The sequence below is a fragment of the Crocodylus siamensis genome, chromosome 8 (assembly GCF_052110815.1).
Source record: "Crocodylus siamensis isolate JL-2025a chromosome 8, ASM5211081v1, whole genome shotgun sequence".
In the NCBI taxonomy this organism is placed as follows: Eukaryota; Metazoa; Chordata; order Crocodylia; family Crocodylidae; genus Crocodylus; species Crocodylus siamensis.
The window spans coordinates 63907076-63933855 of record NC_143402.1 but is presented as its reverse complement, the minus strand read 5'-3'; the positions used below and the strand labels follow the sequence as shown (position 1 = coordinate 63933855).

At 47.0% G+C, this 26780-nt stretch overlaps 1 protein-coding gene across 3 annotated transcripts in view; it reads right to left on the bottom strand.

Annotated features, from left to right (window-relative positions):
* LOC149858873 (uncharacterized) overlaps positions 1 to 26780 on the bottom strand; it is a 69415-nt gene that overhangs the window by 19415 nt on the left and 23220 nt on the right. Inside the window, exon 1 of one of the 3 annotated variants that reach the window (XM_090061186.1) lies at positions 6637 to 6782. The exons of 1 other annotated variant lie outside the window; for it this stretch is intronic. The gene's annotated coding sequence lies outside the window, so the exon portion shown is untranslated. Of the gene's footprint in view, positions 1 to 224; positions 343 to 6636; positions 6783 to 26780 lie in introns of those variants that run through there. One more of the 3 variants, XM_090061188.1, reaches the window with a different exon arrangement.

Below are 26780 nucleotides of genomic sequence, written 5' to 3'. Positions count from 1 at the left end.
CAAAATATTTCATCTGAGTTCTTTTTCTTCAACGTTGTGAAACTTCTCATTTCTTCTTTACTCAAAATATTTTTGTCTTATTTGTCAGAACTGCTAATAAAACTGAAAAATAAGTTGACCCACAACCCCAGATAAAACCTACAAAGGTTCTGCCTCAAAGGTGTCAGTCCACAGAGAAGTAAATGCATCTATCCCCAAGGAATAATGTTCCTGCCATTTCTCACCAACATCAAGTCCAACACCAACTCCCCTGATGGTTGTCCTCTCGTTAAAGGCAGCTTGCTTATAAGTCTTTTAAGTAGAGTGGCTCTTCCCTTCACATTAGACTTGGCAGTGAGCAAGATGTCTCTAGGCTGCAATCAATTTGGAGGTCTTCTGGCACAATCTCAAACCTTCCACCAAGCAGTAGCTGAACACTCCCATTTCCTCCACCAAACCATGGTATCACTCTCTCCCCACCAATGACTTCTACATAAACCTCCCCCAGAACTACCTTTTGGAAGTTGGCCAACTTGGACTGGGAGCCTTGTAAGAATATTTCTGATAAGTCTTGAATCTGAACAGACCACATACACCGTGGGTCACATTCAACACTGGTGCAGCTCAACTGAGTTGAATGGGATGAACTCTTCCCCTCTGTACTATTTTTCCTTAGAGGATTTTGGCACTTGTGCTTCTAAGTCCAAAGGGGCACAGGGAAAAGCAAAAGTAACCAAAGAAGGAAGGTTGTTCAGCAGGACCTAACATGACTAACAAGACTCTAGCTTGAAAGTACTGAGCTTAAGTCACAGAAAATAGGTAACTCCATGAATTCTGTTCATTACCTAAACCCCCTTTTTTTATTTCTCCTTTTCTATAACTTGACATCTTTCCTTTCCTGTTTTTTTCTAAAACCAAGCCTTGCATTTATTAAGACATAAATAACTGTAGTTCACAAGTAACCTAATAGCATTGTTTCAATCAGAGAAATCGCATTAATCAAAGGAGATGCTAAGACCAAATGTGCTACTGCAACAGAGCAATGCAAGGGTCTATGCCTCTCCCTCGGCAAAGGGGAAGGGATGGGGAGGAAGGGAAGGGGTGGGTTGCTGGCAAGGCCAGAGGGCTGCTGCCCCTCACCACTGATTGTCTGTGAGGGCTGTCCACCAACTGGCGGCAAGTGGTGGGGCCACATGATGGACAACCCCCACAGGTGACCAGAGGTGAGGGGCGGGACCATAAATCAGGCAGCCTTCATAGCCAATCAGCGGCAAGAGGCAGAGCCCCTTGGCTAATCAGAGGTGTGGGGAGCCCTGCCATACTCGGTCTACAAAAATGGCTGCCAGCCTAGGCATCTGCCTGTGAAATCAGCCAGCAGCCATTCAACTTTGGAGGACCCCTAGTAATATTCTTTAATTTTAATCTAGCAAAGCTTTGACTGAAGACTAGGAGGATTTTGCTTGTGTAAGCACAAATGGTTGTAGGATTTTGGCCACTACTATAACAATCTGTGCACCTTTTCAACTCTGGATTGCATGTCACATTGTGAATCAGAATCTCACGGCACACTTGTGAGGTCAGGAATAAATACTCCATTGTATAAACTGGTAAACAGAAGCATTATCTAGGGAAGTAACTTGCAGTTATTGGGCGGATAACAGAGGTGTGGTCTTGATCTCCGTCAGCATTAATGACCAACTCCTGTTGATTTCAGGGGCTCCAGGATCTGACGCTAGTCTTCTAACAACTACAATAACACTTCCAACCACATTAATTTTGAAAGACTTGAACTAATATTGACGGGAGGCCCAGCTCTTTAAATTACAAGCAGCAGACTTGACTGCTCCTAGGTGTAACTTCCAGAGTTCAATTGTATCAGTGGTTTATTTTGCGTTGATCTATTACAACAAGGCCTACAAATCAAGACAAAGTGAGACAATGATGATATCCATGCAGATTTTAATTAATTAGCAGGCTCCAGATTCACTTGTGCTCTAAGCACTACATTAGGTAAATTCACCTGGATTCTCTAAGACGACCACAAACTTACCTACATATCCCATAAGCTTTTTTGGTGTCTACTGTAATGCATACACACGTGATACAAATCTGCAGATCTTTACTTCAAATACAGAGATTGCTCTCAATTTTTTTAAGAGTTCTTCCTCTAAACTTTAGATCCCTACAAAACCAATTCAGTAACAGTTAGACTCTCTTCTGAAGTCAAGAGCTGTATAGTATTCAGACTCAAGTCCTCAGAGTCTTCCAAGTGGGGCAGTAAAGCATAAGTGAAACAATACACAAAATGCAATCTGTTAAATAGAATAAGGAAGTCAAGACTGATATTGCCACTAGCAGCAAAGTCTCCCTTTGACATAAACACTCCCTACCTGCAACCCATCAGGATTTATTAAGTTTCTAGTATTATTAATGTTTATTTTAGCCAAGTAGTGTCACTGGGGAATTTGGCTCTATTAATCAAGTAGGCAAACTTGTTCCTATTTTTACTCTCAATAATGAAACCTACTGCAGGTGTATGAAACCAAATGCAAGATCCCGATAAAGAACATACTACTTCATGCAGGCAGGGTCTCTGAGGACAGTTCGGTTTTATATAAATCCATAACTGGGCTACTGGCATTCTGCAGAGACAACTGTCCAACATGCAGCTTGCGAACTGCAGAGGGAAATCTGAATATACAGGAGAGATTTTTTTTCTTCTTTTGAGGCTCATGGGCAATGTGGATCAGGAAACTACATAGCCCCAGGAGTATTTTCTTGCATTAATGAGGGCAATTAGTGGAGCCTGGGAGTGAAGCCTAGCCAGCTAAAGAGGGATTTGGGCTTAAAGAACGCGCACCTGTGGGGTAACAGCAGTAGAAGTACTGAGTTTGGGGTTTTTGTGTTTTATTCTCTGCTCCCTAAAAAGGGGAGGATTTCTCCGCGGCAGTTTTTGTCTTTATCCTGCTGAGTTAAGGAAGCCTTACAGGGCAACTGGATCCCAGGCATCCAGCCCCAGAAAACAGAGGAATAGAAGACAGGAAGAGGGATAGGATTGGTTTGATCTATCAGACTGGGCAAACAAGTCCAGGTTTGAGTTCTGGACAGTTTAAAGACTCCTTTTCATGCCAGAGGTAACTGTCCAGAAGAAGAACGGTAACTGGCCTTGACTTGGAGAAGACAGCCAGCTGACCACACGCATATGTTCCAAATTATGTCTGGTACCGTGCTAACAACGGGTAGGTGTATGGCTGGGGAGGTTGGAGCCCCACTTGGAAGATGCCTTGCACCATAACAAGACTCGTGAAGACACATCACCTCCCCAAAAGAATAATCCCTCAAGTCGTGGCAGGGAAGAATTAGGTGGCAGCAAGAAACCATTTTTTGTCTGCCCTCCCCCCCCATGTGAAGCCCCTCCACGTGGCAAAAAGCCCCTTTTGCAGTATTTGCCCCCTTTGGGGGATGCTTTCTCTTTTCTACCTTTTCTTCTTTCCTCCCTCTTCTTCTTTTATCATATCATTATTATTTTTATAGTATATAAAATCAGGCATCCTCCTGGCTGCCATGTGACTGCCTGATCGGCTCTGCAGTCACCTGCAGGCTGCCTCACAATCTCTCTAGAAGTGGCAAGCATCCAAAGATGTGTTGCCGCAATGTATAATAGAAACCACACGTGACACTAAGACCAGTAAGTCCCAGGCAATAAAGTTCCTTCCCGTAAATCACTGAACTACAGAAAATGATCCCAGATGTAGCGTGTGTCAGTTTTAGTCTGCCAAAAGGGAGTGGTAATGATTCTGGCAAGCATAAATGTATGCTGTGGGCTAGTAAGTTTATCTTAGCAGGAAAGCTTTATTGCAAACTGAAGCCTAAATAACAATTAATTTACAGTCTTACGTAAAATACTGCAAGACAGAGTCTTTGTCTTGATTGAATTATGCATATTCAGAACCCCCGTTTTTCTTTTGTATTGCCCAGTTTTGATATGCTGAAATCTATGATAAACTGGTTACAGCCTCCATAAACTATATGGACTCTAACGGAAGAGCAACTGTCCCCCTGCTCCTGTGATAATTAATAAGAGTATGGACCGCACCCTGAGGATCTCCTCCAAGTCTGGGACCCTCGCCCGCCCCCCAAAACTTCTGAGGCCTCCGCCCAGACAGAACCAATGGTTCCAGGCTCCACTCAGACAGAGTCCCTGATTCTCAGCTGTGGGGGATGCCCGGCACAACTCCAGGCACATGGGACCAGGAGCACTGCCATCTCCCCCTGTGAGGTTTGCTCCACATTGGAGTCTCTGGAGTGCTAGATAGTGGAGCTCCAGACTGCAGTGCAGAGGGTGCATGCCATCAGGGTTGGCAAACAGGAGATCAACTCCTATTGCCAGGCCCTTCACACAAAGAAAGAAGAGGACAGAGCTAGGTCACCTGCCAGGACAAGGGAGGACATGAGGATCTCCCACACTGTCCAGCCAGGGGATTGGACAAAGATCATCCGCGGCCTCAAGGCTTGCTGCACCAGGGTCCCCTTCTCCCCCCGGATCTCTGCAACAGGTACAAACCTCTTGCAGTACCAGTGGAGCCTGCAGAGCTGCCAGCTCCTGCAAGTGAGGGAGAATTGCGACCAGCTACCACCCACAAGATGAAATGCCAAGTGGTCGTTGCGGGAGACTCCCTCCTGAGGGAAACAGAGAGAGCAATCTGCTGCCTCGACCACTCAGCCCAGGAGGTCTGCTGCCTCCCAAGGGGCATATCTGGGATGTAATTGAGAGGGTCCCAAAGCTTATCTCGCCCTCCAACCACTGCCCTGTGCTCCTTATCCATGTGGGCATGAATGCTGTGGCTCATAGCAATCCTAGCGGGGTCACACACTTTTGCTCCCAGTCCTTCCAGTCACATTTAATCTTCTTGTAAACATAGCAGTAGCTGCAGTATAACAGAGAATAAAACACATGTGGTACGGCTGTCAAACAACTAAAAAAACTGATCTCAGTTGTGCAATTAAAAAAATTAGTCGCAATTAATCACAATTTTAATTACATCCCTAAAAACTGAAAATTATGTGCAGAAAAATTCAAAATTATGCAGGTACTTTGTATAGTTGGGGGTGATGTGTGTGTGCTGGGGGGGATTTGTGAAAGCGTTGGAGGCTGTGGATGTGGGGTTTGGAGCTAGGGAGCAGGGGTCCCCACAAGCCCTGGCAGGATGCAGGGTAGTATGCGTCAGGAGTGAGGAGCAGCAGCAGGGCTGGACTGTGGCTTGGGAGTGAGGGGCAGGTGCATACACACACGCACGCACACACACGCACGCACACACACGCACACACACGCATGCACACACACAGAAAGAGAAAGAGAGACACAGACAGCGCCGTGCTGGTAAGTCTGTGGAAGGGGAGGGGTGGGGAGAGAGGAAAGTGGGGGGAGATTGAGGTGCCCATGTTAAAGGAGGGATTGGGGCAGGGACAGAGGCAGGTGCTGGGGTGAATGGGGCCTCAGGTTCAGGGCAGGTCAGGTCAAGGGATGGAGCCGCAGGAGACTCGCCCAGGGATGTGGGGTGGCACACGGTTCCCCGCCACTGCGTGCAGTCCCCCAGAGTCCACAGCAGAGCTGTCCTGCAGTATTCTGCCCTGCCATCACTGCTCCATTGGGTGGCAAAGACTACTGCAGTGCCCAGGTGCAGGCTCCATAACCATGTGCGCAATTAATACATTAAAAATTAACACAAGAACCAAGTAACAAGTTAATCGTGCACCTTAACTGTGATTAATTGACAACCCAAGTTTTTATTGTGGAGCATCTGTAGAAGCATCAGAAGGATTCTAATAGCAAACTTCTGACTAAGCTATTCTGAGACAGTTATCATTTCAAAATAAGCACTTGAAAAAAGGAAATGCTGACAGAACGTTAAAAGGATCTGAGAGTGAACTTTCTCATTTTAGCAGGATATCGAATAAATTAAAAGTCAGCGCACACATGAACTATCTGATGATGATGGTGCTCTGATCATTGCATTTGGGAACCAACTGTTGACGGGCTGCTAGAAAGAGGTCACCATTTTTATAATTTTGTCTACCTGGCACGATGCAAAACTTTTGCCTGATTTTCCAGTCTATAAAACCCAGTAATCTAAAATGCAAAATATTTGCAACACATTACTCTGTGAATTCCCTGCAAAACAAATCATTGCAAACACCTACCTTAGCAATCCAGATGCAAAACATAGGCAAACATAGTATGCTCATTGGTACATGTCTTGCAAACTGCTGAGAGCTATAAAACTGACCTAACAACACAAGTGTACAAACTACAAACCCTTTCTCTTGCATTAGACATCTCCTTTTCAACAAACCAACATTTTTATAGCTTTTGCTTCACAGGCAAGGCAATCCTGGCAGGATTAAAATATTTGGAAAAAGAAGCCAACATTACAAAGATTAATAAAAGTTGTGGGCTTGTGTTTATTGTTTAAGCAATATACATAAGAAAAGCCTTGGAACTTCCTTATACAGCAGTGTTCCTGCTCACGTTACTCCTCACTTTGATTGCTAGTGCAAATTCCTAAATGCTTGGGTACATCTAAAAGCAGTGACACTTAAAAAAGAAAGATCTAACATTTGCTGTGATTTGGGGAGTGGGGGGGGGAAGTACAGTACCTGAAAGGCAACGGGCATCTAAAAGAAGTTTCAGGTCCTTGACTGCATCTTGCTGCTTTGTCATGGCACTTCCAGGAGCTGAAAACCTTGCAAAAGGGATGATAATCCTCCTACTCCCAATTTATTCAGCAGAGGATTCTGCCCCCCCCCCGCTATTTCGATCTGACCCTGCCAAATGTGTGGGGAAAGGGACTTTCCTTGCACTTTGCTCCTCACTGTTTGCATTTGTTAGCCAATGATCTTTCTCCTCCTAATTAAACTTTCATTTTCATTATGAGGTAATGAAACATAACTAGAATAGTTCTGTGTTTTCTTTCCAATGCGGGAGTGAGTGTGTTTGCATTAGAGTGGAATCTGAGTGGTCTCTGCTTTCGAAGGAAGAAACATAGCACCGATAGACTGCAGCCAGAGGGATTCTGTTCAGATTTGGGTAGGCATAATAGTGAACTGGGACTCAATCATCTGGTATAAGTCCAGCAGAAAGCTTCATGCTGCCCAGGCCAGGTCCTTCCACGACCCCATCTTGTTTTCACAACCCACAACCCACTGTATTACAAAAAAGCCCCAAATGAACAACCTGCAAATAACAAAAGCCCCCCAGAAACACAAACCATGCCTCTCTAAAAATTAAAGCAACTTTTTTAAAAAACAAGTCCAATTCCATTTATTATAAACAGGCTTGGCAACAGTGTCCAGCAGGACTTTCCAAGAGCCCTCTACCAGGGCTGTATCAAGGAGATGTTCCTTCTCAAAATGCAGAATGGTACATGTCAAGTTTCAGGGTTATTGCTTAGAGCCATGTTGGTCTACGGACATAGGCTGGCAAGGCTCTTTGGGTAGATGTGATCTCTTTTATTAGACCAACTAAATAATTGGAAAAAAGTTCTTTGCAAGCTTTTCACACCCTTCTTCAGGCATTGGGAGACTGCTGTTGTTCTGAGTTCTCCAAGGTAAAAAAAACTAAAAGTGTGACAAAACATCTAAATGAGTGGAAGTTTGGAAGACAATGGGTAGAGATAGGAGTGGAAAAGGGCAGGGGAGAAGATGTGTGAAGGAATACAAATGACCAGCTTCAGGCAGGTACCTGGTGAGTCAGATGTCAGGCAGGTTTATCATGACTCATAAATCCAATGTCTATATTAAATCCATGATTTTTTGTATCCAGATTTATTAAGTGAAGTTCATAGGCTTGTCTATGAAAAGTGTTTTGTAATTTCCCTTTAAGGATTAGAACTGAGAAATTGGAGAGAGAGCTATTGTCTTGTGAGAAGTGGGCACAGGTAACTGGATGTTTTTATCTTGACGGATTTCCAGTGTGCATTAATTCTGGTGCGCAGTTGTTGTTTGGTTTCTCCTACATATTTTCCTTCAGGGCATTTGGTGCATTGGAAGAGATATATAACTTTTCTGGAGGTGCAGGTGTAAGATCCAGGAATGGTGATAGTTCTGTTGTGGGGTGCAGTTATTGTGGGGGGGAGATGTGTTGGCAGGTTTTACATTTCTTTTCCTGGCATGGTCTGGATCCATTTGGTGTGGTTTGGGTCATAGGGAGTTTTCTTCTGGTGATGAGGTTAGCAAAGTTTGGTGCTTGTTTAAAGGCTAGGGTGGGTGGTTCTGGAAAGATCTCTTTAAGAACTGGGTCTACTTCAGGTATGGGTTACAACTGTTTGACCACTCTCCGTATAGGTTCCAGGGCAGGATGGCATGTCATAATGGTGTGCAATTTCAGGGGATTTTCTTTTTGTACTACAGCAATACTTCATGTGGCATCCAAGTGGCTTTTTCAAAAGTGCAATCTATGCCTCTGGAGAAGTGTCCTTGTTGGGTGAAAGCTGTTTTGAGATTTTTCAGGTGACAAGTGCAGGTATTCTCCTCGGTGCAAATTCAGTGGTATCGCAGAGCTTGGCTGTAAATTACAGCTTTTTTTATATATTTAGGGTGATTTGATTGCTTGTTCTGTGTGGATACATATGTCGGTCCATGGGTTTCTTGTATATGGTGGTTTGTATTTTACCATTTTGGATATTGAACAAGGTATCCAAAAAAGAAATTTGGTGTTTGAGAATTCAAGAGAGAGTTTGATGCACAGGTGGTGATTGGTGAATTTGTGATGGAAATCAGAGACTGCAGGTTTTCAGCCCAAATGATGATGTCATCTACATATCTCAGGTACAGCACAGGTTTGATGGTGCAGTTTTTGACGAATTTTTCTTTCATGTGAGCCATGAAAAAGTTAGCATATTGTGGGGCCATTCTGGTGCCCATAGCTGTGCCCACAGCCTGCAGGAAGTGTTGGTTGTTGAAACTGAAGTTGTTGTGTGTAAGGTTGACTTGTATATACAACTTCAGTAATATCTTGAGGTCTGTACTCCGAGTTGTAACCTTGTTCTTGCAGATATGTGAAACAGGCTTGGATGCCATCCTGGTGTGGGATGTTGGTATATAAGCTGGGTATTGCTGGGAAGCTGGTCTGTGTTTTTGAGTTTTCATAAAAAGTCTGTTGTGTCTTGGATAAAACTCAGTCTTTGGGTGACAAGAGTTTTTAGGATGGATTTGAGGAAAGCTGATAGTTCTTTAGTTAGGACTCCATGGATGGAAATGATTGGTCTGCTGGGGTTCCCTTGTTTGTGGATTTTAGGGAGCATATATAATGCCTTTTGGTTGGGTAGTGGAGCGATCAGGGTCCAAAGTTTTTTTCTTGTAGTTCACATAGAAATGATGTGATGGTGCTTTTGAGTTTTGAGGTATTCATAGCTCACCCAATCTTTCCCAGACCTCGGGTAAAGCACACCCATGGGCTACTGTGGCCTCCGGAGGGACAAGCCTATCTGATATAACAGCAACATTTTCCTCCAGCATGTTGTGCACATGATGTTTGAGCTGTTTGTTTCTACACATTCCTTTTAGCTGTTATGGGATAATTATTATAATAAGAAAAAACCCTGGGGTAGGCTCTTTGCAGTCATTATTGTTTCCTCTCATTATCTTTGGGTCCTATTGCAAAACTTCCCCTGTCCCATAAGCATTAGGAAACAAAAAGGAATTATCATGCGGAGACTCACAAGCAGCTGAACTGTTCTCAGATACTCAGTTCTCTCTGGTGACTTTATTGAGTTTCTGAACATTTCCATAAGTCAAAACAAAACAAGCAGCTGGACATCCTTGGATAGCAGATAAAAAGTCCGAGTGTCTGCCAGACTCTTTTCCGGCTGATAATGCAATTGATGCTTTACTCCTTTCCAGTATGTAGGAAATGGCCTTACATTTCTGTCTGCCATTTCCTATGTACTAGATGGGATAAGTAAGACGTTTAAACTAATTAAGATTGGTCTGTTTCTTCTGCTATAATTTTTAACCCTTTGGGATTTTGGGGGCGGAAAATGAAAAGGGCTATCTGTCCTCAGACCCTTGAGAAGAATGCAAGGGCCAAGGGAATTGAAAGAAAGAGTCCATCCTCTGTGCATGATGGATACTTATCCAGCCTCAATGAAATCCTGCAATCCATTTGTCATGGATTCACCTACACTCAGAATTCATTTGGGAGTTCACCACCTATCACACATAAGGATTTTCCTAAATTGGATTTACCACTGTGGTGTTTGCTCTGTATTTGCAGCTACTGCTAAACTGTGTTGGGTTTTATTTTTTATTTTTGTATGGACCATGGGTTTGGAGATTAATGTACTTTTGTATTTTTATAGTGTGCCTTGAAATAGGCAGCGAGTTGATTATGGAATCAAGTGTCAGAGGTGCCCCAAGTTAGACAACAGCTAGACAACAGCTATTCACACATCCAAGAGGAACCCAGTCTCTAGAAAGACAATTGAAATTGGTATGCAAATCAATCAGCCAGAAAGGTCACATAACTCTCAACATGTATTTGAGGACCTCAGCTTAGAGACAAGGATTGGAGTGCTTCTTAATCTCTCTCAAATGACACTGAGAAAATATGATTAGAAGTTTACCCATCTGGTGAAGAGAATCACCTGCATGAGGCACAACTCCCAGAAGACTGAAGAGAAGAATGAAGTATGTAAGGGATTTCTCTGGTATGCAGTAGTCATGTAGGTATCCTAGCCTTATAGAATCCACCTAGTCCCCCAGACGGAGTAGGGGAACCTGGGCTAAACTGACAATCTGGCAGGGCTGCTAGCTAAGGAAACATCCTTGAATTAGCTGCTGGTTGCACATGCCTTTTTTTTTTTTTTTAAAGGGCTGGGAACTGGGCCAGGCGGGGCAGCCATGGGGTGAGGCTGGGAAAGCGAGTGGGGGTCGGGGGGCTTGTGCAGTGCCCCCCATGCAGTATGGGGCAGTGGGGATTGTCTCCTGCCCAGCAGCAGCCAGTGACTGGGGGCTTTTTTTTTCAAGTACCTGTAGGTGGGGTGGACAGGGAAGCCATGGGGAGCGCTGGGAGAGTGGGCAGGGCTCAGGGGGGCACTCAGGAGGGGTTGGGGGAGCAGGCAGGGGATGGGGCCTGGCAGGGGTCCCCCCATGGTGCCCCCCACTCAGCATCCCCACTCCCACCCCTACTTAGCAGCATGGAGTCCAGGTCCAGCTCCCTGCTGCAGTGGGCAGGGACCGCTCAAATCACCAACGCTCTCCAAATCTTTTCTGAATCAATTCAGAGACCGTTCAATTGATTTGGACCTTTTAATTGGTTCCCTGATTCAATCTGGATTCAGAAATTCGGCCACTGAATCGGGCCAAATCTCCTCTGAATCGAATCAGCACCCGAAGCTTTGCACAGCCCTGTGGGAGACCATGAGCTGAGGTGGCTCTCTGAGCCAAAAAACAAAACAACTATTGTTTCTTGCTGCATCTGAGCCAAGTGGCTCTGGATTTGGGTCTGGACTTCACTGTGACTGGGATACCATTACACACACACGCGCTAAACAAGCAGCCAAGGGGAAAACTCACATTCCTTTTAGGTTCTTCATTTCCCACTGTCATGCTGATGTCAAGTTAATCCAGGCAAGGATCTGTGAGGTCTGAATGATGCTGTGAAAATTGATGCTGCCGGGAACTAGAACTTGGCCTGCAGCGTGGACTGATTGCTACAGATCTTGTGGTGATTTCCTGTTCAACCACTTATTTTTCTCAAAAAGAGATCACAAATAAGACTCTCCACCGCCTTTCCCGTGCAGAAGCACTATTCTTCCTGGGAAGTGTATTACTACCTGCCCTGTGCTACAGTACAGAATAGGATCTGTAAAGGCCAGAAGTGGAATGAAGCTTTTTGTTCCTCCTTCATCACTACAGAGATATAGGTGGCATAGCCTATGTATACAATGTACAGTTTTTCCACTGAAGAATATTTCAAGGGTTTTCCAATTAACCTGTTGCTCTTGTAGGCAAAGCCTCTGCAGCCACAGTGTATAGAAACTTCCCATTTCCGTGCCAGGAGGAAGCGGGTGGGATCAGATGGGCAATGATGACTGTGTCTCACTAGCAATCATGTGACTGGGCTAATCCTGAACCCAGAGAACCACAGACTGCACACAGTACCAAATCGTTCATTTATTTATAAAGAGATACAGTCTGGATAAAATCCACAGATGAGAAAACAAATGTCCAACCGTGTGTAGACAAAACAAGGAGCATGTGTGCATGATACTTTAAAGTGGGTTAAATGCTTTTGCACTGCTTTAATGGTGTTGGTGTTTGCACGCGTTGACAGCGTATTGCACAGTAATTCCAGCCACTGCAGCAAATTCGGTAGCGTAATGTGCCTTAAATGACTTGGGGCACAGCAAACTAAAACTCCTCTAAGTTTTAGTTTGCTGCTGTACAGCCGTGGAACGAAGCACTGGGTTCTGTGGAGCTCGGGGGCTCTGCGGGAAGCCTGTGCAGGCAACCTGGCACCAGCCCAGGAAGGCACGCTTTGCCCAAGATCTTTTTTTTTCCCCTGGAGCCTGCCTGAGCTGCGCAGGGGCCCAGTGCTTCCCTTTGTGGCTGCAGTGCCCCCCGGGACTGCCTGAGCCAGGTGCCTGCAGGAGGGTGTCTCCTGGGGGGGGCCAGGCTGCCGCTGCCATGGACAGAAACACCAGCCCCCCCACCGCAACCCAGGGACTGCTCCGCCCACCGGCAGCTTGCCCTCCCCTCCCCTCCCCGCTGGAGTGACAGGGAAGTTCAGGTGTGTGCACGACACAGGGGTTTAAAGGGCCTAAATTGAAATGGAGTTTACCGCTTCAATTTAGGGCCCCCATTTCGTCTACACATGCCCCAAAAATAGGTTCCCACAGGAAATGAAAAGGGGAAAATGCACATGGCAAAGTCTGTGACTGTTTTCTCAGAAATGGTAATTGTAAGTAGTATCAGATACCACTTGCCTTTTGTGCTACTTATAGACTTGCTTTGCTTTGCTTTGCTTTGTTGTCCTTTTAGACCCTTTTTGTTTTCATTTTAGGCCCATCTGTGGCAGGAAACCCATGGCTGTGAAATGCCACAACTTGATCTCCCTGAAGAACTAACTACATGTTTCAATGCTATCATAAGTATCTACAGCGCAGAAGCAGCTTCTGAAAAAGAAGTCATTCCCCTCACTGAAAAATCTTTAATCCTGCAGAGCAAGAACATGGTTTCTCATCAGAGAGGTGTATGCAGACTACAAAAGTGGTACTGGGTTTTCCAATCCCAATGAATTGAGCAATATGTAAGAGATGCGATGACACCCTTAACAACACAGGAGCCATCACTTCCAAATGGAACATGAAACTAGGTTGTGGCCCACAACAGCACCCATGTTCTAAGTCTCAGCTTTTTCCAAGGTACAATTTTACACAATGCTCTAAGCACCTGGATGGACCATCCCTATCTATCTAATATCTGAAAGAAAGCTGTCCTGGGTATCCACACCAATGGTAGTCTAGACCAATGGGGAAAAGAGTAGTGAGAGGTAGAGCCAATCAAAAGAACACACAGATGCAACTGAAATAATACAGCAGAGAAGAAAGCAAAATACCAGTACACCATTAGCACCTACTTCCCTATTTCCTATTGCAGTAGGGCAAACGAGCAATTCTTATAAGCAGGGTGAAACTAGAGGTGGAGTAGTGTGGAGTGACACGGCGTGCCCGGCAGGCACCACTGCTGCCCGCCTGTTTGACATACCACACTGCCCCAGCCCCATTTCTGCCCGGAGCAGTGCCATGGATATGGGGATGGGGTAAAGGCGAGGGCAGTGTCCCGGATTTCCTATTCTCCCATATAGTCGCCTTACACTTAATTAATTGTTTTATTCTAAGTAGCTGTTGCCTTTTGGTTACTATTGGACCTCCACTCTCAATCCTCTCCTCCATCGTCCCTGCAATTACCATGCGACCAGGCTTAGCTTGAAAGCAAGCACTTCCCTTTATTAGACTACAACGAGTGATCAGTTTATGGTTTGTCTAGAGCAGGGGTAGGCAAAATGTGGCCTGCAGGCCAGATGTGGCCCGCCAGGACATTCTCTCCGCCTGCAGGGCCCCTAAAAATTTAGAAAATTAATATTAATCTGCCCATGGCTGCCTGTCATGCAGCCCTCGATGGCTTGCCAAAACTCAGTAAGTGGCCCTCTGCCTAAAGTAATTGCCCGTCCTGGTCTAGAGAGACAGAAATGGGCACTCAACTCCAAAAGTACATGCCTCAGCCTTTTATACACTAGCTGTTTATATCTTACAAAGTACTCCCCTGCTGACAAGCACTGCAAATATTTGTAAATAAGAGTTTGCCTGAGTTTACTTTTATTTACATTGTGCGAGCTTTTCCCTACCAATCTGGCATCTTCAAGATCTTTCCTTTCCCCTTATTTGATTTCCTCCTGCTTATGAACATCACTTGCTTGTTCAGGTCCCAGCATGTAATCTGCTTTACTCAGAACAGTTAATACTTGTGGGAAGCAAGGTCAGCCAGAAAGATGTTGTGCCCGAAGGTGATAAAAGCTCACTTTCTTCAACCTGATGCTCTTTATGGGCTCAGTTCCCTGAACCACTGTAAAGCTAGTTGAAGGGCACTCTCCAATGCCCACCAGCCGGCAAATAACCATACAGGGACAAATCCTAGCTAGTCATGGATGCACTGTAGGGCCAACACAGCTAGGTTTCCTTTCCATCTATAGTTGCCCAAAATGTTCATGGGTTGTTGATAAGACAATGATCCTGGATCATTGGTTCAATTCCAGCCCAGATAAATCTGTGTTCAAAATTGTTCCCTTTTGATGGGTCTTTTGCCTGTCTGAAGAGAAATGAGACAGTTTTCTGCGTTCCTTAGCTCATTACCAGTGAAGAAGAAGAAAAAAAAAACAATTTTGAGAGAAATTGTTACCTTCTACTCTTATAGCTGTTCTGAGAAAGCACTAAGAACTAAGCCTTTAGGAACTGTTGTGAAGACAAGAAACACTGTTTATGGCAACAGCTTTGGTACGAAGAAGATTTACCAATGTTCATCCTGTCCATTCTGTTAGTATAATGACTCTACTCTCCACCCCTTTCAGACAATAATTGAAAAAAAAATTGCACCCTCTCTTCCTTTTCCTCTTTTCTTTTCTAGTTTATAAAACATAGAGGAACATTTACTCATTTCAAGAGGCTGAGACACTTCAAAAGCTTAGGTAGGAAAAGAGGAAACTTCTACAGCCTGTAAAAGAAAATCAACTGATTTTGATTTAAAAGGTGATTGCCCACAGGTCTTAGAGAAAGGTCTAAGTCTAACCTATCCTCTGCTCGCAGATCCCTCTCAGACCCTGCTCTGCAGGCCATCCTGGCCTGCACATGCCTCCCAAGGGCACCCGTTGCTTTAGGCACTAATCACAGCCTCTGAAACCCCCCTACACTTGTGCCAATGTCTTGCAGGTGTTTCCAATTATCACTTAATTGGGCATTTTGCCCCAAACCACCAGGCCACCTCAGGCCTCTTCTCCTTTGTTGGGGCATTGGCCTTCCCAGCTTCCACCCTCCTACTCCCCACCCCACCCCCTTGCTGCTTTCTTTGGCCTATACCCACCATACTAGACCTGGATTTTTGGGCTCCAGCCCCGTCTTACCCTCCTGGCCTCTTGTATCTTCTCTTCATGGGCTGTGGGCCCCATGGCCCCAAACTACATCTTTCTCTGGGCTGTGGGCTCTCTAGCCCTGTTTCACTCTCTCTTTGGCTACAGGTCTTTGACCATGAGTTCTCACCTTCCCCAGGCTGTGGGCCCCATGGCCTGAAACTCCTCCCTTCTGGGCTGTAGGATCCAATCCTTGACCCTCTAGGGAAGTGGGTCCCAGACCCTGGTTCTTGCCTCTTGCGGGCTATGGGTTGTTGCCCTTGCTATGTCTGCACCAGGCCCTTTATCCCTCTCTCTCTCAATCCAGCACCTGCCCTCTGGCATAACTCAAGAAAGGATCATGCTTCTTGGGCACCACTAGGACCTCCAAAACCTCCCCTACAGTCCTAAACCCACTCCACCGGTCTAACTATAACAAAGAAAGCAAGCCCACTGGCTATAACCTGAATGAAAAGCATGCACACTCTAGCTATAATGAGAACTTCCAGCACCCCAACTGTCTAACAAATCCCCTACTCATTCTGGATCCCTTTTCACCTGGGCCTACTGTGCCGGCATGGCAGGGAGCTGAGTCCCAGCCCTGCAAAGCTCACCTGCTCAAAAGAATAAAGTAGTTATCTCCCAAGTCAGCTAGGAAGGGACAAATACCCAGAAAACTGCTGGAGCTCCAGGCATCGCAAAGGAGACCATGAGAGGCCTAGGCTAGGACCTTCCCTTGGAAAATGGGAAATCCAGGGTACTCACTTGGGGTCTGCATGGAGGCATAGACTAGGTGCAGATACTGAGACTTGTAAATCTCCGCTGCTGAGGGAGTCAGGAAGTACAGCCTGTGTCTATGGCTCTACTGGAGGGACATTCACCAGCAAGGACACTGACTGGGCAGTAAGAGAAGCACAGAGGCCTAAAGAAGTGAAGAAAAACTGATTTGCGGTGGGGTTAGAGTGAGAGCCTACTTGCAGCCTGATCTTAATCAGGCTCTTAATGGAAACCAAGTGACACCCAGAGGGTGAATTGCTGGAGTTAAAAACAGACTACATGGGGTGCAGCTTGGAGGTTACCCCCACCTCAAGCAGTACATAAACTGCACATGTAAAGATTTGAGGGAAGAATTTATGTTTGACTTAAAGGGCAGAAGCCTGAATTAATTAAACACTTGGAGCACAGGCTGTTGTTCTGAGGATCCTGGGAGACTTATTTAATGCAGGAACTTGGGAGCTCTTGAGCCTGGTCGAAAATAGAGGGAAATAATTGATTAAGAGGAGCAGTGCCTTCAAGAGTGACTTTGAAACGTTACACAGAGTGGGGCCCGGACTGTGAGGAAGCTCTGGTGAGGACTGAATCTGAATTATGACATGGCAGTCATTGAGGAGGTCTCTAGAAGGGACCAGGGTGTCATTTCAGTTTGTGTGAGTTTCTACCTGTGTTTAAACAATATATGGCGAATATAAATTAAGAGGAGTTCCCAAGCAAAAGGGTAACAGGCAATTTGAAAGCGAAAGTCATAAGGTCAGTAATTTGCAAGACATCTTGGGTGCGTGTTGGACAAGGGTGTAGGGGAAGGTGGAGCTCTGGAAAAGGACCAGTCCTAAAAACAATCTAGAAAAGATCCATCATGGGCCTGCATTTCCTCCGGTCTGTAATAATACCAACAAAGTCATGGCAGGAGAGAAACTAAAGGACAGCGGAGCATTGACCTGAGCTGGGAGAGTGACTGGTGGTTCAAGCACCTCCCCGTCACAGCTGTACATGGCTTTTAGCCTGGCTTATCCCTTTTCAGCTACCCTTTGTTTGTCTCTCCAAGTGCTATCTACTACTGCTTTTTCTTAAAATAACAGGAAGCCCAGGCTTCTTATTAAAGCAGACCTGGCCTCTTGCAAAGTAGTTCTGTAAGTTTATAACTTACAGTGACATTTTTATAGGTTCAGAGGAATTGTCCCAGCAGTGTTTGTGGTCTTGTTATTGTCTACTCATGCTTTGGTACACTATCAACCCTAATCTTGGATCAGGGACCTTGTTCTAGTGTAGACTGATTTTGATCAAAGCTTGCCTACGAGATAACCTGCCGCTTGGCCTCCATCAGGCAGCAATTGTTTCCTTCACATTATTCACCTCATAACTACACATCACATCCCCTTAAACTAAAGAACTTCAGCCCAGAGATCACTTCTTTATATTAGAGAGGACTTGGAGCTAAAAACTTCTTGAACTAGGGGAAGTTCAGATCTGCACATGGATCAAATCTTTGTTGCTGCTTAACACTATTGTTTTTGCTTTAGTTTCTAGATTACAAATTAATTCACCTGAAATAATTAATACAAATAAAATTCTACAGAAGGTCTAACAAGAATCACAAGCAATCATCAATCTCCAGATTGAAGGAAAGAATTTGGGTTCTTTGCCTACACTACATTTTTTGGAAGAGCATTCTAGAACTCCATTTCTCTAATGGAAGAAACCTTCTACATTTCTAGTCTACATTTGTGTGTGTCCAGTTTGCACTGAGTTTGGGGTTTTTTGTGTTTTATTCTATGCTCCCTAAAAAGGGGAGGATTTCTCCGCGGCAGTTTTTGTCTTTATCCTGCTGAGTTAAGGAAGCCTTACAGGGCAACTGGATCCCAGGCATCCAGCCCCAGAAAACAGGGGAATAGAAGACAAGAAGAGGTATAGGATTGGTTTGATCTATCAGACTGGGCAAACAAGTCCGGGTCTGAGTTCTGGACAGTTTAAAGACTCTTTTTCATGCCAGAGGTAACTGTCCAGAAGAAGAACGGTAACTGGCCTTGACTTGGAGAAGACAGCCAGCTGACCACACGCATATGTTCCAAATTATATCTGATACCGTGATAACAACTGGTAGGTGTATGGCTGGGGAGAAAGGGGAGGTTGGAGCCCCACTTGGAAGATGCCTTGCACCATAACAAGACTTGTGAAGACACATCACCTCCCCAAAAGAATAATCCCTCAAGTCGTGGCAGGGAAGAATTAGGTGGAGATCAGAGTCTAATTAGTTGGCCAAGGTGCAACAAGAAACCTTTTTTTTGCCTGCCCCCCCTACCAGGTGAAGCCCCTCCATATGGCAAAAAGCCCCTTTTGCAGTATTTGCCCCCTTTGGGGGATGCTTTCTCTTTTCTACCTTTTCTTCCTTCCTTCCTCTTCTTCTTTTATCATATTATTATTATTTTTATAGAATATAATCAGGCATCCTCCTGGCTGCCATGTGACTGCCTGATCGGCTCTGCAGTCACCTGCAGGCTGCCTCACAATCTCTCTAAAAGTGGCAAGCATCCAAAGATGTGTTGCCACAATGTATAATATAAACACACGTGACACTAAGACCAGTAACTCCCAGGCAATAAAGTTCCTTCCTGTAAATCACTGAACTACAGAAAATGATCCCAGATGTAGTGTGTGTCAGTTTTAGTCTGCCAAAAGGGAGCGGTAATGATTCTGGCAAGCATAAATATATGCTATGGGTTAGTAGTAGTACAGAGTAGTAGTACTCTGTCATTGCAGTTTGGTTCCGGCTCCAGTGCAAGACGCATGGGCAAAAGCCCGTTGTGCTCCCATGAGCCCTGGGACTCCCAGGACCCCCAACAGAGCCTCCAGGACCCTGACCCTGACCCCCAGCACAGCTAAGAGGCAGGTGGGACTCATGGCGGGAAGCAGCTAACACAACTGCAGGGCAGCTGAGAGGAGCTGAGGAGGGTCATGCCCCCTCCTGCTCCTACTTTGCCCAGCCCCCAGGAAGCTACACACCCGGTGCCTCCCAGCACATGAGACAGGGAAGGGGGCACTCACCTGTTCTCCCCTCCATGGGGCAGGGACCCCCAGCCCCTTAGAGCAGCTCGGTGCCATCGGCAGGCCCTTCTGTGCATGCACAGAGTTTAAAAAGGGCCCGCCAATGGCAGAAGCTGCAGTTTGGTCCCAGCTCTGATGCAAGACACATGGGTGGTAGGCAGTTGCGTCCTCCTGAGTCCCAGGACCCCCGACAGGACCCCTACAGACCCTGACCCCCAACACATCTGGGAGGTAGGTGGGGCCCGTGGTGGGAGGGAACTAGCACAGCTGCAGGGCAGCTGAGAGGAGAAAAGGAGGGTCACCCCCCCACACTCCTACTTTGCCCAGACCCCCAGGGAGCCACACAACTGGAAACTCACAAACAGCGTTTAGAAGCAGGCATGCTTCTGGGCCTAGTGCATGAGTTAGCGCAGGAGTTTGCACAGGAGGGCACAAGGCTCTAGCCAGTGAGCCTGAGAGAGTGATTGGCACAGTAGTAGCCCAGACTTCTACCAGTGCAATGGTGATGGGCATGCACTGCACCCTGAGGATCTCCTCCAAGTCTTGGACCCTCCCCCGCCCCGCCAAAACTTCTGAGGCCTCCGCCCAGACAGAACCAATGGTTCCAGGCTCCACTCAGACAGAGTCCCTGATTCTCAGCTGTGGGGGATGCCCGGCACAACTCCAGGCACATGGGACCAGGAGCACTGCCATCTCCCCCCTGTGAGGTTTGCTCCACATTGGAGTCTCTGGAGTGCTAGATAGTGGAGCTCCAGACTGCAGTGCAGAGGATGCATGCCATCAGGGATGGCAAACAGGAGATCAACTCCTATTGCCAGGCCCTTCACGCAAAGAAAGAAAAGGACAGAGCTAGATCACCTGCCAGGACAAGGGAGGACATGAGGATCTCCCACACTGTCCAGCCAAGGGATTGGACAAAGATTGTCCGCGGCCTCAAGGCTTGCTGCACCAGGGTCCCCTTCTCCCCCGGATCTCTGCAACAGGTACAAACCTCTTGCAGTACCAGTGGAGCCTGCAGAGCTGCCAGCTCCTGCAAGTGAGGGAGAATTGCGACCAGCTACCACCCACAAGATGAAATGCCAAGTGGTCGTTGCAGGAGACTCCCTCCTGAGGGAAACAGAGAAAGCAATCTGCTGCCTCGACCAATCAGCCCAGGAGGTCTGCTGCCTCCCAGGGGGCATATCTGGGATGTAATTGAGAGGGTACCAAAGCTTATCTGGCCCTCCAACCACTGCCCTATGCTCCTTATCAATGTGGGCATGAATGCTACGGCTCATAGCAATCCTAGCTGGGTTGTGAATGGCTACAGGGCTCTGGGAGTGGGGCTTAAGGGTTTTTTTCCTTGATCCTCCTGGTTACAGGTCACGGGCTGAAAACGGAGAGATGAATTGAAATAGTTAACAGAAGTTACATTTAGGACATGGGGGAACACCTGTTCACCCAAGGGATGACAAGGTCCAAAGGTCACAAACTGTATTATAAATATAGGAATCCCTGCTCCAGATCCTTAAGGTGTGGACCCCTGTAGATAGGATCAGAGGAGCAGGCAGCTTGCCTCTGCTACCTGTCTGCCCTCCGCTTACTCCTCCACAGAGCTATGCAAAGCTTTGAGTACTGATTCGATTCAGAGATTTGGCCCAATTCGGTGGCCCAATCTCTGAATCTGATCAAATCAGGGGACCAATTAAAAGGTCTGAATTGATTCAAAGCTCTTCAAATCTATTCAGAAAAGATTCAGAGAGCTTTGGTGATTTGGGCAGTCCCTGCCCGCTGCAGCAAGCAGCTGGACCCCGAATCAGAACTGGTAAGTAGGGGGCAGGGGAGTAAGGGGCTGGAGAAGGGGAGAGGGGCTCTTGGGGGGACCTCTCCATACCCCATTCCCTGCCCGCTCCCCCAGCTCCCCTGAACCCTCCTCCAGCCCCACCAGCTCCTCGGGCTTAAAAAAAAGCAAGCCCCCACTCACCAGCTACTGCCCAGTGTGTGGGGGGGGATCCCTGCTTCCCCCCACTGCCTGCACTGTGTGGTGGGTTCTGTCACAAGCCCCCCTCCCCACCTCCCAGCCCCCCACATGGCTGCCCTGCCCAGCCCCAGCTCCAGCCCTTTAAGAAAAAAAAACCACCCCAGGCTCACCGGCTCGTGCCTGGGGGTTTCTGGGGGGCTCATGCATGCAGCACAGGACAGTGGGGGGCAGTGGGGATCATCCCTCCACCAGACAGGAACCAGTGAGTTCAGGGCTTTTTGTTTGTTTTTTTCTTAAAGGACCGAAGCTGGGGCAGGTGGGGTGGCCATGGGGAGGACTAGGAGGGGGCTCATGGCAAAGTCCCCCATGCAGTGTGGGACAGTGGGGGGCAGTGGAGATCCCCCCCTGCCAGGCAGCATCCAGTGAGTGTGGGGGGGGGTTTCCGAAGTATCGGGAGCTGGGCTGGGCAGGGCAGCCATTGCCAGGGCTGGGAGAGTGGGCAGGGGATAGGGCCTGTCCATTTTGGAGATTCGGCTGATTTGGCAGCAGCCAAATCTCCAAATCAGATTTGGCCAAATTGATTCGAGACAGTGATTCAAATCACTGAATTGAATCACTGTCCCTCGAATCAGCCGAATCCAAAGAGAATACTAACCACCTTGCACAGGCCTACTCCTCCATTGTTCCTGCCCCACCCCCACCCCCTACATCTACTACAGATGTATAATAGTACTGATGTGCCTAAATCCCAATGATTTCAAGAGCACACAGAAAACCTGTGGCATGGAAATGATCCCAGATGTCCCTTGCCCCAGTCCCATAACATGATCTCATTTAATGGAGTGACGTACATTATAGCTATATGACTGCATCATGAAGGCACTTTACAGTAAAGAACTCTAGTTGGTTGTAGCGCCGCCCTTAACATTAAGAATCGTATTTCTGTTTAAGATAAGCTCACCTATGCCCACATCTGCCCTCGACACAGATTAGTGTTTGTTTAGTCTGACTGATAGCCATAAAGGACAGTCTCTCCTGGAATTCCAGGGTTTTGTAACTACTTCACCTATCATATTTAGGTTTAACCACAACCTACCCAGTCCCACTAGAAGCTAGAGATGCTTAAGTTCACATGTGCCAAATATGACTTATTTTGCTGAACACAAAATGATTCAGCTTTCTGTTTCTCTTATCTGTCTGGCACACAGCTTTACAATCAGCCCTGGGGTGGCAAACTATTTGCTGGCTGTAGGAAATTTCCAGCCACTGAACCAACTCTGAAGTAGGTCTAGTCAGTAGGCCACTGCCCCCCACTATCCCACACAGCATGGGGGTCTCTGCCTTGAGACTCCTGACACCTCCCGCTCTCCAAGCCCTCCACCCATGGCTGCCCTGCCTGCCCCAGCTCTGGCCCTTTAAGAAAAAAAACCAAACCCAGAAGTCAGCAGTTCCTGACTGGCCTAGGGGCAATCCCCACTGCCCTCCACTGCCCCGTGCTGCATGGGGGGCTCTACAGAAGCCCTCAGAAGCTCTGAGGCCACTGCAGGAGCTGGGAGCTTGGGGCTTTTTTTGTTTGTTTGTTTGTTTTCTTAAAGGGCCGGAGCTGGGGCTGGGTAGGGCAGCCATGGGGTTGGGGGCTGGGACAGCGGGGTTCAGAGGATTCATTACAGAGCCCCCCACACAGCATGCAAGTGGGGACTTTTTTTAAAAGCACCGGGAGCTGGGGTGGGTGGGGCAGCCAGCCATGAAGGGTTCTGGGGGCGTGGGCAGATGCCAGAGGGAGCTTGGCGGGCATGGGGGAGCAGGCAAAGGATGGGGCCTGGTGGGGGTCCCCCCATGGTCCCCCACCCCCTCTTACCAGTTCCAAGTCCAGGTTTAGCTCCCTGCTGCAGTGGGTGGGGACTGCTGGAATCACCAATGCTCTCTGCATCTTTTCCAAATCAATTCAGAGAGCTTCAAATTGATTTGGACCTTTTAATTGGTATCCTGATTCAATTTGGATTCAGAGATTCAGCCACTGAATAGGGCCAAATCTCCACTGAATGGAATCAGCACCTGAAGCTTTGCACAGCCCTGCTAGTCATCCCAAAGGTAACATACCTGTGATTTACACTAGATACCACAGTGCCCGTAATCAAGCATACTGTAGATGAGGAAAGAAGAGAGGAGGTGAAAACCCAGGATAAACCGTTGTCAGAAAAAATGGCAGGCAGGTCTCTGCATGCCAGTTCATTTAATTGATGCTCTGTGAGGCTTGTGTTTCAGGCTTGTTCCTGGAGCTGTGTTCAGTTCAGAGGCATAAAAGGGAAGCTCCACACTGAGGGCACCAGCAGTGCATGGGGCACCAGGGTCCATCATACTGCTCGTGTGGCAGCAACAGCAGCTGCAGCATCTACTTTTGTGCCCCCCAGTCCCAAAAGGTGACTCCAGGGGCTGCTTCCCTGGTTGCCCCTCACTTAGTTGCACTACTGGTTGAGGGACACAGCGTTACAATTCCATGGTGACAAAACTCTGTCGTGAATATTAATAGGCAGCCCCACTGCTGCCTTTTGATCTAGTGTAACATGTGGATACCTATATTAATCCAAAAAATGCCACAGCTTTTAAATCATTAATTGCACCATGGTTACCCACTCATCTGCATATACCTATCCATTCAGCCATTTATACTGTACCTAATTATTGTGGTACCCAAGCACCAAAAACCCAAAGGCATGTTAAAGTGAAGTTCATGCTGCCTTTCCTTAATCAGAACTAGAGATGAGCCCAAAGTAGAACCATTCATCCAATTCAAAGCCATAAAATGTAAGCAAATTGTAAAAGTTAACTTGATTTTTAGCTCTGGCATATTCAAGAGATGTGAATAGCACATGACACTGGGTGGGGGGTTGCAAATTGCTGACGGATACTACTGTAACAAAATATTAGTAAAGGCTGTTTGCAGGAAGTGAATGAATGAACCACAGAACAGTAATTTACGAAGCTTCCAAGAAAAAAGTGCTGATCTCAAAAGAAATGTTCTTTTCTAATATTGTGCCACATGTGCCCCATTACTCCTGTATTAGTGAAACACCATTCTTACTGAGAAGTTCTTCACAATCATGACACAAAATCTGGACTTTTTTGTAGTTATTTGCACAGGTCTGCCAATGAGAAACACCAAATCATGAGCATGGCTAGCTTTCCTGGTTTGTAACTAGCAGAACAGATTTGTTTCCTGTTGAATTCCAAGAGGTTCTTAAACCACAGAACAACAAAGTAACAAAATTTCAGTTCCCTATACATGTCAGAACATCAGTTTCATCACAACTTGCTTAAAAGAAACGGAAGTTTCTTTCCTCCAGGAGAAAATGAGTGGGCAAAGAAGAAAAGCTCCTTCCTCCACCAAAGCCTGAGGCTAAGGAGGATACCACCATGCAAATACAGAGCAAGTCATTTTTTCAACTGTGTCTTTTCATTTCCAAATGAATTTATGTGAAGAATGTTTTCATTTACCTAAATGGTTTAAGAAGTCTGTAGCAGAAGACTTTTCATAAGCAAACAGCTGGAAGACCCACTGGCCACTTCCACATATGCAGGCATGTGTGCTTGCAGCAGCTCAAATAGAAGCAGTGCAAACCTGAGCCAGGGCTTTTTGCCTCAGCACCCATGCCTGGACATGCACTTTGGTGTGGGGCAAATTGTGCCAGTTGGGGCAAAATTACCCTGCCTGGCTCCTCCTGGTTCTGTCGCCAGGGGGAGCTAGAGTCTGGGGCCAGCATCTGTGCTGTCCCCAGCACTATAAAAAGCCACCCTGTCCTGGGCCCATGAGTACAAAAAGCTGCCCTGGCAAGTAGCTCAGGGCTACTCGCTCTCAGGAGCTCATGGGGCCCAGCCAATTGGTACCTGGGGACACTGCCCTTTGTGCCAGCTGGACTGCAGAAGCAGCCCTGAGAGTTCCCTGTACCCTCTACCCACTGCAGCACTCTGGCAGTGGCAGCTGCTGCCTGGCTGTGACCTGCTACACACTTGCCAGACTCAGATGGGGACTGCACAGCCAATAGAGGCATCTGCCCCTCTGGGCCAGCTATCAGTGGGCTGTGGCTGCAGAGTTGGCCTTTGTGCAGCACTACTGCCATGTGTGTCCCCTGCCCAGCCATCTGGGCAGCTATTGCCCAGAAGATGTTCCAGGTGTGGTGGCCTGCTTTGAACTGTCAAAGCATATCCTCCTGGCCCCAATTGGCCAGGAGGTCAGCCACCTCCATCTGGATCCAAAGTGCCAGCTCTGAGCAGTCAGGGTCCTGCCCCTAGCAGGACTTCTGGTGCTTCCTATTGGAAAACTGAAAAAGCCCTGATAAAAAAAATCCCAAAGTCACTCTGTGAAATACCCCAAAATCCAGTTCCTCCACAATTAAAACAAAAGACCACTCTCTCTCTCTTTCTCTCTCCATATATATATATATATATATATATATATGGAGAGAGAGAGAGAGAGAGAGAGAGAGATAGCAATCAGCTGGGCAATGTTTTATTGATATATCTAGTGTTAAAGCAGTTTGGAAGCCTAACAGCGTCTCTATCATCATAATAAAGTGAATTCTAAATACCTATGTTTTGCTGCCCCCCACTGGAGCTACAGCCCCCCACAAGGGCTACAGCCCCCCCAACAGGGGATACACCACCCCCCACAACAGGGGTTACAGCCTCCCTCAGGGGCCAAGCTAGTAGGCAAAGCATTGGGGTCTCAGAGCTTCAATGAGATGGGCGTCCAAGACATATGGTTGTTTCTCAAGGAGACGATCCTCCAACCTCAAAGGGAGTCAGTCCCAATGCACACCAAGTGGGGCAGGAGTGCTAAAAAGCCCCCATAGCTCAGCAGAAGCATCCAGGAATGCCTGAGAGCAAAAAAGGAGGCATACAAAGAGTGGAAGCAAGGGGCTATCACCAAGGAGGATTACACCCCTGTTGCTCGTGACTACAGGGAGGCTGTTAGGAAGGCCAAGGCAGAGATGGAGCTAGGGCTAGCAACCAGAATTAGGGATAACAAAAAGTCCTTTTTCAAATACATAGGGAGTAAGAAGGCACCAGGGAATGTGGGGCCCCTACAGGACAGGCTTGGAAATCTGGTGATTGCAGCTAATAAAAAACTGACCTCTTTAACAAATTCTTTGCCTCCATATTCCAGAACAGGGACCCCAGTAGGATTACGGATGGACCCAGGGGAGGCACCGCCATCCCTAGAGTCAGGAATGACCTAGTTAGGAAATTGTTGGAGGGGCTAGACATATTTAAATCAGTAGGTCCAGATACCCTTCACCCAAGGGTGCTGAGGGAATTAGCAGGGGTCATAGTGGGGCTTTGGCACGGCTCCTCTGGTACCTG